General features: G+C 38.3%; 1 non-coding gene across 1 annotated transcript; it reads left to right on the top strand.

Moving 5' to 3' along the window:
• Positions 1-4,854: 4,854 nt before the first annotated feature.
• On the top strand, positions 4,855-4,958 carry LOC112739607 (small nucleolar RNA R71). The gene has a single exon (XR_003170537.1). It is a non-coding gene; the product is annotated as a small nucleolar RNA R71 (small nucleolar RNA).
• The last annotated feature ends 5,147 nt before the right edge of the window (positions 4,959-10,105 follow it).

Genomic DNA, 10,105 nt, shown 5'->3' with positions numbered 1-10,105 from the left:
GGTTCACAAGTGGGTTTCTTTCCAACTCCAAGGGCAATCAACAGAGGCTTCTGTTAACCCAATTCCATCAAGAGCAAGGGCCCAATTCAAGGCTTGAAGATCATTTGAAGAGAGTGTATAAATAGCTTAGAATTTAAGTTTTTCGAGAGCTTTTCTTTTAGTTTTGCTGAGTAATTTTGGAGAGCTTTTGGTTAGAAGTTATTTTGAGATTCTGAGTCTTGGGGAAGGAGAATTGAATTCTCTTCCTCTTAGTTTTCTTGTTTTAAATTTTCATTTACACTTGTCTTAAATCTTGGGTGTGGAGAATTGAGGAAATTCTGTCTTAATCTCACCTTGAGATCTCTCTGTCTCACTTTACTGCAACTTTTGGAAATTGAATTTGGTTTTGCTTCTTCTACTGCTTGATCTTTACTTTTCTTGCAATTGAATTCTAAATTTGGATCTAGGAAGGCATTGAGATCTAGACTTGGTTATCTAGTCTCTTGGGTCCTGAGATCTGGAGCCATCATTTTATTTTCTCTGTTGAATGCTTTTCAAATTTATTTACGTTTCCATTCTAGATCCGGTTCAATTCAAGTCATCTTCTACTCTTTCATGTGTTGAGATTTACTGTTCTTTTGTTTAATTCTTGCAATCTCACATCCCTGACCCATTTACAATTCTAGCCATTTACATTTCTTGCATTTTAAGATTCTGCAATTTACATTTCTTGCGTTCTAAGTTTCTGCCATTTAATTTCTTGTTCTTTAAGATTCAGCACTTTTATTTTCTGTTCTCTTTAATTCCCTGCAAATTTCCCATCTCCCTTTAATTTCATGCAATTTAGTTTCTGCAATCACAAATCACTCAACTCAATACTTAATTTGCCTGACTAAATCAACCACTAAACTAAAATTGCTCAATCCTTCAATCCCTGTGGGATCGACCTCACTCATGTGAGTTATTATTACTTGATGCGACCCGGTACACTTGCCGGTGAGTTTTGTGTTGGATCGTTTTTCACACATCAATCATGTAATAAAGACACAAACATAGATAAAACATAAAGCATAAGGAACAAAAAACAGAAAATAAAGAACAAGGAAATTAAAGAACGGGTCCACCTTAGTGATGGCGGCTAGTTCTTCCTCTTGAAGATCTTATGGAGTGCTTTAGCTCCTCAATGTCTCTTCCTTGCCTTTGTTGCTCCTCTCTCATGGCTTTTTGGTCCTCTCTAATTTTATGGAGGGGGATGGAATGCTCTTGGTGCTCCACCCTTAGTTGTCCCATGTTGGAACTCAATTCTCCTAAGGAGGTATTGATTTGCTCCCAATAGTTTCATGGAGGAAAGTGCATCCCTTGAGGCATCTCAGGAATTTCATGATGAGGAATTTCCTCATGCTCTTGTTGAGGTCCATGAGTGGGCTCTCTTGTTTGCTCCATCCTTTTCTTAGTGATGGGCTTGTCCTCTTCAATGAGGGTGTCTTCCTCTATGATAATTCCAGCTGAATTGCAGAGGTGACAAATGAGATGAGAGAAGGCTAACCTTGCCAAAGTAGAGGACTTGTCCGCCACCTTGTAGAGTTCTAGGGATATGATCTCATGAACTTCTACTTCCTCTCCATTCATGATGCTATGGATCATGATAGCCCGGTCTATAGTAACTTCAGACCGGTTACTAGTAGGAATGATTGAGCGTTTGATGAATTCTAACCATCCCCTAGCCACGGGCTTAAGGTCAAGCCTTCTTAGTTGAACCGGCTTGCCTCTTGTGTCTCTCTTCCATTGAGTGCCTTCCACACAAATGTCCAAGAGGACTTGGTCCAACCTTTGATCAAAGTTGACCCTTCTGGTGAAAGAGTGAGGGTCTCTTTGCATCATTGGCAAGTTGAATGCTAACCTCACATTTTTCGGACTAAAATCCAAGTAATTCCCCCGAACCATTGTGAGCCAATTCTTTGGGTTCGGGTTCACACTTTGATCATGGTTCTTAGTGATCCATGCATTAGCATAGAACTCTTGAACCATTAAGATCCTGACTTGTTGAATGGGGTTGGTGAGAATTTCCCAACCTCTTCTTTGAACTTTGTGTCGGATCTCCGGATATTCACTCTTTTTGAGCTTGAAAGGGACCTCGAGGATCACCTTTTTCTTAGCCACAACTTCATAGAAGTGGTCTTGATGCACTTTTGAGATGAATCTCTCCATCTCCCATGACTCAGAGGTGGAAGCAATTGCCTTCCCTTTCCTCTTTCTAGAGGTTTCTCCGGCCTTAGGTGCCATTAGTGGTTATGAAAAAATAAAAAGCAGAGCTTTTTCCACACCAAACTTAAAATGTTTGCTCGTCCTCGAGCAAAAGAAGAAAGAAAGAAGGAGAAGAAGAAGAAATGGAGGAGATGGAGGGAGGTGAGTGGTTCGGCCAAGGGGGGTAGTAGTGTGTATGTTGTGTGAAAATGAAGGTAGTGAGGTGGGGTATTTATAGGATAAGGGAGAGAAGGTAGCCGTGTATGAGGGGTTGGGTTTGGGAGGAAAATGGTTTGAATTTGACCGGCGAGGTAGGTGGGGTTTGATGATGGATGGATGTGAGTGGTGAAGAGAGTGTGGGGAAGAGGGTAAGATTTGATAGGTGAAGGGTGTTTGGGGAAGAGGTAATGAGGTGATTGGTGAAGGGTATATGGAAAAGAGTGTTATGGAAAGGTGTGAAGAGGAGAGAAGAAGTGGTAGGGTAGGTGGGGATCCTGTGGGGTCCACAGATCCTGAGGTGTCAAGGAATCTGAGTCCCTGCACCATTCTAGCGTTCAAACACCCATTCTGTGCCAAATCTGGCATTTAACGCCAGCTCTGCTACCTTTCCTGGCGTTAAACGCCAGTCTGCTACCTATTTCTGGCGTTTAACGCCAGCCAGACACCCTTTTCTGGCGTTAAACGCCAGCCAGATGCCCATTTCTGGCATTTATCGCCCAGAATGCTGCCAGGCTGGGCGTTAAACGCCCATTCTGCTATCCTTACTGGCGTTTAAATGCCAGTAAGCCTGTCCTCCAGGGTGTACTATTTTTAATGCTGTTTTTCATTCTGTTTTTGATTTTTCAGTTGATTTTGTGACTTCATATGATCATCAACCTAAAGAAAACATAAAATAGCAATGGAAAACAAATATATAAATATAATTGAATGACATTGGGTTGCCTCCCAACAAGCGCTTCTTTAATGTCAATAGCTTGATAGTGAGCTCTTGGAGAGCCTCACAGAGATTCAGAGCTTAGTGTTGGCCTCCCAATACCAAACTTAGAAGTTGAGTGTGGGGGCTCTATTTGAATTTGTATTGAGAGAAGCTTTTCACGCTTCCTCTCCATGGTTACAGATGGAGATCCTTGAGTCTTAAACACAAGGTAGTCCTCATTCAATTGGAGGACTAACTCTCCTCTGTCCACATCAATCACAGCTTTTGCTGTGGCTAGGAAGGGCCTTCCAAGGATGATGGATTCATCTTCATCCTTTCCAGTGTCTAGGATTATAAAATTAGCAGGGATGTACTGGCCTTCAACCTTCACCAAGACATCCTCTACAAGTCCATAAGCCTGTTTCCTTGAATTGTCTGCCATCTCTAGTGAGATTCTTGTAGCTTGCACCTCAAAGATCCCTAGTTTTTCCATTACAGAGAGGGGCATGAGGTTTATACTTGATCCCAGGTCACACAGAGCCTTCTCAAAGATCATGGTGCCTATGGTACAAGGTATTAAGAACTTTCCAGGATCCTATTTCTTCTGAGGTAATTTCAGTTGAACCAGATCATTCAGTTCATTGATGAGCAATGGAGGTTCATCCTCCCAAGTCTCATTACCAAATAACTTGGCATTCAGTTTCATGATTGCTCCTAGATACTGAGCAACTTGCTCTTCAATAATATCTTCATCTTCTTCAGAGGAAGAATACTCATCAGAGCTTATGAATGGCAATAGTAAGTTTAGTGGAATCTCTATGGTCTCTATATGAGCCTCAGATTCCTTTGGTTACTCATTAGGGAACTCCTTAGAGGCCAGTGGACATCCATTGAGGTCTTCCTCACTAAAAATCACTGCCTCTTCCTCCTCTCCAGGTTCGGCCATGTTGGATGTTTTTATGGCCTTGCACTCTCTCTTTGGATTCTCTTCTGTATTGCTTGGGAGAGTACTAGGAGGGAGTTCAGTAACTTTCTTACTCAGCTGACCCACTTGTGCCTCTAAATTTCTAATGGAGGACCTTGCTTCAGTCATGAAACTGAGCGTGGTCTTAGATAGATCAGAGACTACAGTTGCTAAGTCAGAGTGGCTCTGCTTAGAATTCTCTATCTGTTGCTGAGAGGATGATGGAAATGATTTGTTATTGCCAAACCTATTTCTTCCACCATTGTTATTATTAAAGCCTTGATTAGGCTTCTGTTGATCCTTCCATGAAAGATTAGGATGATTCCTGCATGAAGAATTATAGGTGTTTCCATAGGATTCTCCCATGTAATTCACTTCTTCCATTCCAGGATTCTCAGGGTCATAAGCTTCTTCAGAGGAAGCTTCCTTAGTACTGCCGGATGCAGCTTGCATTCCAGACAGATTCTGAGAAATCATATTGACTTGTTGAGTCAATATTTTATTCTGAGCCAATATGGCATTCAGAGTATCAATCTCCAGAACTCCTTTCTTCTGAGTTGTCCCATTATTCACAGGATTTCTTTCAGAAGTGTATATGAATTGGTTATTTGCAACCATTTCAATGAGTTCCTAGGCTTCTTCAGGCGTCTTCTTCAGATAAAGAGATCCACCAGCAGAGTTGTCCAATGACATCTTGGACAGTTCAGACAGACCATCATAGAATATACATATGATGCTCCATTCTGAAAGCATGCCAGAGGGACACTTTCTGATCAATTGCTTGTATCTTTTCCAAGCTTCATAGAGGGATTCGCCTTCCTTTTGTCTGAAGGTCTAGACTTCCACTCTAAGCTTACTCAATTTTTGAGGTGGAAAGAACTTTGCCAAGAAGGCGTTGACCAGTTTTTCCCAAGAGTTCAGGCTTTCTTTAGGTTGTGAGTCCAACCATGTCCTAGCTTTGTCTCTAACAGCAAAAGGGAAGAGCATAAGTCTGTAGACCTCAGGATTAACCCCATGGGTCTTAACAGTGTCACAGATTTGCAAGAATTCAGCTAAAAACTGATGAGGATCTTCCAATGGAAGTCCATGATACTTGCAATTCTGCTGCATTAGAGAAACTAATTGAGACTTAAGATCAAATTTGTTTGCTCCAATTGCAGGAATTGAGATACTCCTTCCACAGAAGTCAGAAGAGGGTGCAATAAAGTCACCAAGCATCTTCCTTGCATCTCCACCATTGTTGTTAGGTTCGGCCATCTCTGCTTCCTTTTCGAAAATTTCTGTCAGGTTCTCTCCAGAGAGTTGTGCTTTAGCTTCTCTTAGCTTCCTCTTTAGAGTCCTTTCAGGTTCAAGATCAGCTTTAATAAGAATGTTCTTATCCTTGTTCCTACTCATATGAAAAAGAAGAGAACAGAAAAAGAAGAGGAATCCTCTATGTCACATTATAGAGATTCCTTTATGTGAGCAGAAGAAGAGAAGAATAGAAGAATAATGTAGAGAGAAGAGATGAAGAATTCGAACACAAAGAGAGAGAGAGAGAGGGTTCGAATTATAAGAAGAAGAGAAGAGTGTTAGTAATTAAATAAATAAATAGAAGGAGATGAGAGAGAGAGTTTTCGAAAATAATTAAAAGGAAAAGGAAAACATTTTTGTTTTTATGTTAAAATTTAGTTAGAATTCGAAAATTAAGAGAAGAAATAAAATTAAAATTAAAATTTAAAACAATTAGTAAAAAAGAGAAATTTTGAAAAAGTGGTGAGGAGTTTTCAAAAATTAGAGAGAGAAAAGTAGTTAGCTAGTTTTGAAAAAGATAAGAATTTTAAAAAATCAAATAAAAAGTTAAGTGGTTAATTGAAAAAGATTTGAAAATCAATTTTGAAAAGATAAGAAGTTAGAAAAGATTTTGAAATTAAGTTTTGAAGAAGATATGATTGAAATTTATTTTGAAAAAGATTTGAAAAGGAAATTAAAAAGATTTAATTTTGAAAATTTAAGTTGATTACTTGACTAACAAGAAACTAAAAGATATGATTCTAGAATTTAAAGATTGAACCTTTTTTAATAGGCAAGTAACAACTTGAAACTTTTTTTTGAATCTAAACATTAAATGTTAGTAATGATTTTGAAAATATGAAATAAAAATAAGAAAAAGATTTTGAAAATTAAATTTTTAAAGTTTTCGAAAATAAAATAAAAATGAAAAAGATTTGATTTTTGAAAAAAAATTTGAAAAGATAGGATTTTTAAATTGAAAATTTGACTTGACTCATAAGAAACAACTAATTTTTAAAAATTTTTGACTAAGTCAACTTAAAATTTCGAAATTCATGAGAAGAATAAAGGAAAGATATTTTTTTTATTTTTGAATTTTTAATGAGGAGAGAGAAAAACACAAAAGTGAAACAAAACATAAAAATTTAAGATCAAAATGAATAATGCATGCAAGAACACTTTGAATGTCAAGATGAACACTAAGAACACTTTGAAGATCATGATGAACATCAAGAATATATTTTTGAAAATTTTTAAGAAAAGAAAGTCATGCAAGATACCAAACTTAAAAATTTTTAAACTTTAGACACTAATAATTCTAAAATGCATATGAAAAACAAGAAAAGACACAAAACAAGAAAATGCAAAGATCAAATAATGAAAATCATCAAGAACAACTTGAAGATCATGAAGAACTCATTGCATGTATTTTTCAAAAATTTAAAGAAAAATTAAAACATGAAATTGACACCAAACTTAAAATTTGATACTAGACTCAAATAAGAAACATAAAATATTTTTGGTTTTTATGATTTTATTAAATTTTTTTTGTATTTTTCGAAAATAAGAAATAGAAAGCTTAAAAATAAAATAAAATGACCTAATCTGAGCAACAAGATGAACCGTCAGTTGTCCAAACTCGAACAATCCCCGGCAACGGCGCCAAAAACTTGGTGCACAAAATTGTGATACTATGTACTGGACCAGTTGCTACTTGTCCTGCAATCTGTTAGATTGATAGCAGATGTGCAAGATAGAGTGGTGTGGAGGTTTCACAAGGAAGGCGTTTATACAACTAACTCATTTGTGCAGGTTTTGCAGGAAGAGACTATGGACGAGGAGCTTCTAAACTACAGGTTCACAAAAGACATTTGGAAAGGTCTAGTCCCGCCACGAGTGGAACTATTCTCCTGGTTTGTTTTGGTAGGCCGAGTCAATACAAAGGATCAACTTAGTCGACTGGGTGTCCTACAATAGAATGATTCTATGTGCATGCTGTGTAAGAAAGATGATGAAAATATACAACATCTGTTTATTACTTGTGAGTACTCTTGGCATGTGTGGTGTGCTTGGATATCGGCATTTGGACAAGAGTGGATTATGCCTGGTACAGTGAAACAGCAATTTCAGAGTTGGAGAGTTGTCCGAATGAGGAAAGAGATGCGCAGGTATTGGATAGTTGGCTTCTTCTCAGTGATATGGAGTATATGGTTACGCAGAAATGATGTCATTTTTCATAATAAGGAAAAAGGGGTTACAGATTGCGTGGAACAATCCTTTTCATATGGCAGAGAATGGTGTTGTGAATAATTCATGTTGTTGATGGCAATGCCGGAGATGACATAGGAGTTGTACAACTGCTTTATTTTGTTTTGTATTTTATGCTCTACATGTGTGTTGAGCTCTTTCTTTCAAAAAAAAAAAAACTTGGTATGGCGAAATAGTGATCTCAACACTTCTTCACAACTCCGATGCAACTAACCAGCAAGTGCACTGGGTCGTCCAAGTAATACCTTACGTGAGTAAGGGTCGATCCCACGGAGATTGTCAGCTTGAAGCAAGCTATGGTCATCTTGTAAATCTCAGTCAGGCGGATTAAAATGGTTATGGGATTTTTATAATTAAAATATAAATAAAACATAAAATAAGATAGAAATATTTATGTAATTTATTGGTGGGAATTTCATATAAGTGTATAGAGATGCTTTGTTGCTTCAGAACCTCTACTTTCCTATTGCCTTCTTCCAACCATGCGTTACCTCCTTCAATGGCAAGCTGTATGATCCTCTCGGATGAAAACAAATCCATATGCACTGTCACCGCACGGCTAACCATCTGTCGGTTCCCGCTAGCGTCGGAATAGGACCATTGTCCTTTTGCGCACTGTCACTTGAGCCCCACATTCGCAGGTTTGAAGCTCGTCACAGTCATCCCTTCCCAGATCCTACTCAGAATACCACAGACAAGGTTTAGACTTTCCGGATTCCGGATCCTACTCGGAATATCACAGACAAGGTTTAGACTTTCCGGATCCCAAGAATGCTGCCAATGGTTCTAGCCTATACCACGGAGACTCTGATCTCACGAAATGGAAGGCTCTGTTGTCAGGAGAGGCAACCATGCGTCGTGGACCAGGAGGCTAAGAGATACACACTCAAGCTATTGTAGATAGAACGGTCGTGGTTGTCAGGCACGCGTTCATAAGTGAGAATGATGATGAGTGTCACGGATCATCACATTCATCAGGTTGAAGTGCGAGTAGATTTCTTAGAATAAGAATAAGCTTGAATTGAATAGAAGAACAATAGTACTTTGCATTAATTCATAAAGAACAGCAGAGCTCCACACCTTAATCTATGGGGTGTAGAAACTCCACCGTTGAAAATACATAAGTGAAAATAGTCTAGGCATGACCGAATGGCCAACCTCCAAGTCCAAGGTCTAAGGACTAAATGTCCAAAAATTCTAAAATAAATCACTAAAGTAGTTTTTATACTAAACTAGTAACTAGGGTTTACAGAAAATGAGTAACTAAGTACAGATAATGCAGAAATACACTTCCGGGGCCCACTTGGTGTGTGCTTGGGCTGAGCATTGAAGCTTTTTCGTGCTTAGGCTGTTCCTGGAGTTAAACGCCAGCTTTGATGCCAGTTTGGGCGTTTAACTCCAATTCTGGTGCCAGTTTGGGCGTTTTACGCCAGAATTCCTTGGGCTGAATTTGAACGCCAGTTTGGGCCATCAAATCTTGGGCAAAGTATGGACTATTATATATTGATGGAAAGCCCATGATGTCTACTTTCTAACGCAATTGAGAGCGCACCAATTGGGCTTCTATAGCTCCAGAAAATCTACTTCGAGTACAAGGAGGTCAGAATCCAACAGCATCTGCAGTCTTTTTTCAGCCTCTGAATCAGATTTTTGCTCAGGTCCCTCAATTTCAGCCAGAAAATACCTGAAATCACAGAAAAACACACAAACTCATAGTAAAGTCCAGAAATATGACTTTTGCATAATTATTAATAAAAACATAGTAAAAATTAAATAAAATATACTAAAAACTATGTAAAAACAATGCCAAAAAGGGTATAAATTATCTGCTCATCAGTCACCCATCAAGTCAACATTACGAACTTCGACATTAGACCCCTCTTGACTACCTTCAGGTGGCATATTTAGATCCACCATCATCCTTCTGATAGTTCGTCTAACAGCTCCACTCAATGGACTTTCATCGACAGTATCTGCAGATGATCCTCGGCCACCCAACTCAACGAGAAACATGAATAATTCCAACAGATGAACATTTGTCCATCGGTTGTGCCACGACCTTATAAGATGTACATCCTCGTCGTCACGTAAACGATACCTAATTCAAAACAATAGAAATATTTCTCACAACTGTGACCTAATAAATATACTTGCAACAGAGACAAGACAATAGTAATATACCTTTTATAAAACAAACTATCATCTACTTCGATCGGATATCTATAGTAAATTTTCTTCACCCTTTTTGCCTCTTGCTGCCCGACGGAATGCAATATCTATCAGATTATTCAACGCTGTTAGACTGTTGATTTTCGGTATCATATAGATAATTATCGGTTGCCCCGATCTAAAGACGATAGAACCTTCTTCATCATACCCTGTTTCACCATCGTAATGAATGGATAACAATAGATTCCTTGACATTGTAGAGAAAAAATGTCAACAATAAGAACAAAAGTAGA

The sequence above is a fragment of the Arachis hypogaea genome, chromosome 13, assembly GCF_003086295.3.
Source record: "Arachis hypogaea cultivar Tifrunner chromosome 13, arahy.Tifrunner.gnm2.J5K5, whole genome shotgun sequence".
In the NCBI taxonomy this organism is placed as follows: Eukaryota; Viridiplantae; Streptophyta; class Magnoliopsida; order Fabales; family Fabaceae; genus Arachis; species Arachis hypogaea.
The sequence above is the reverse complement of the archived record's forward strand: the minus strand, read 5'-3'. Positions and strand labels throughout refer to the sequence as shown.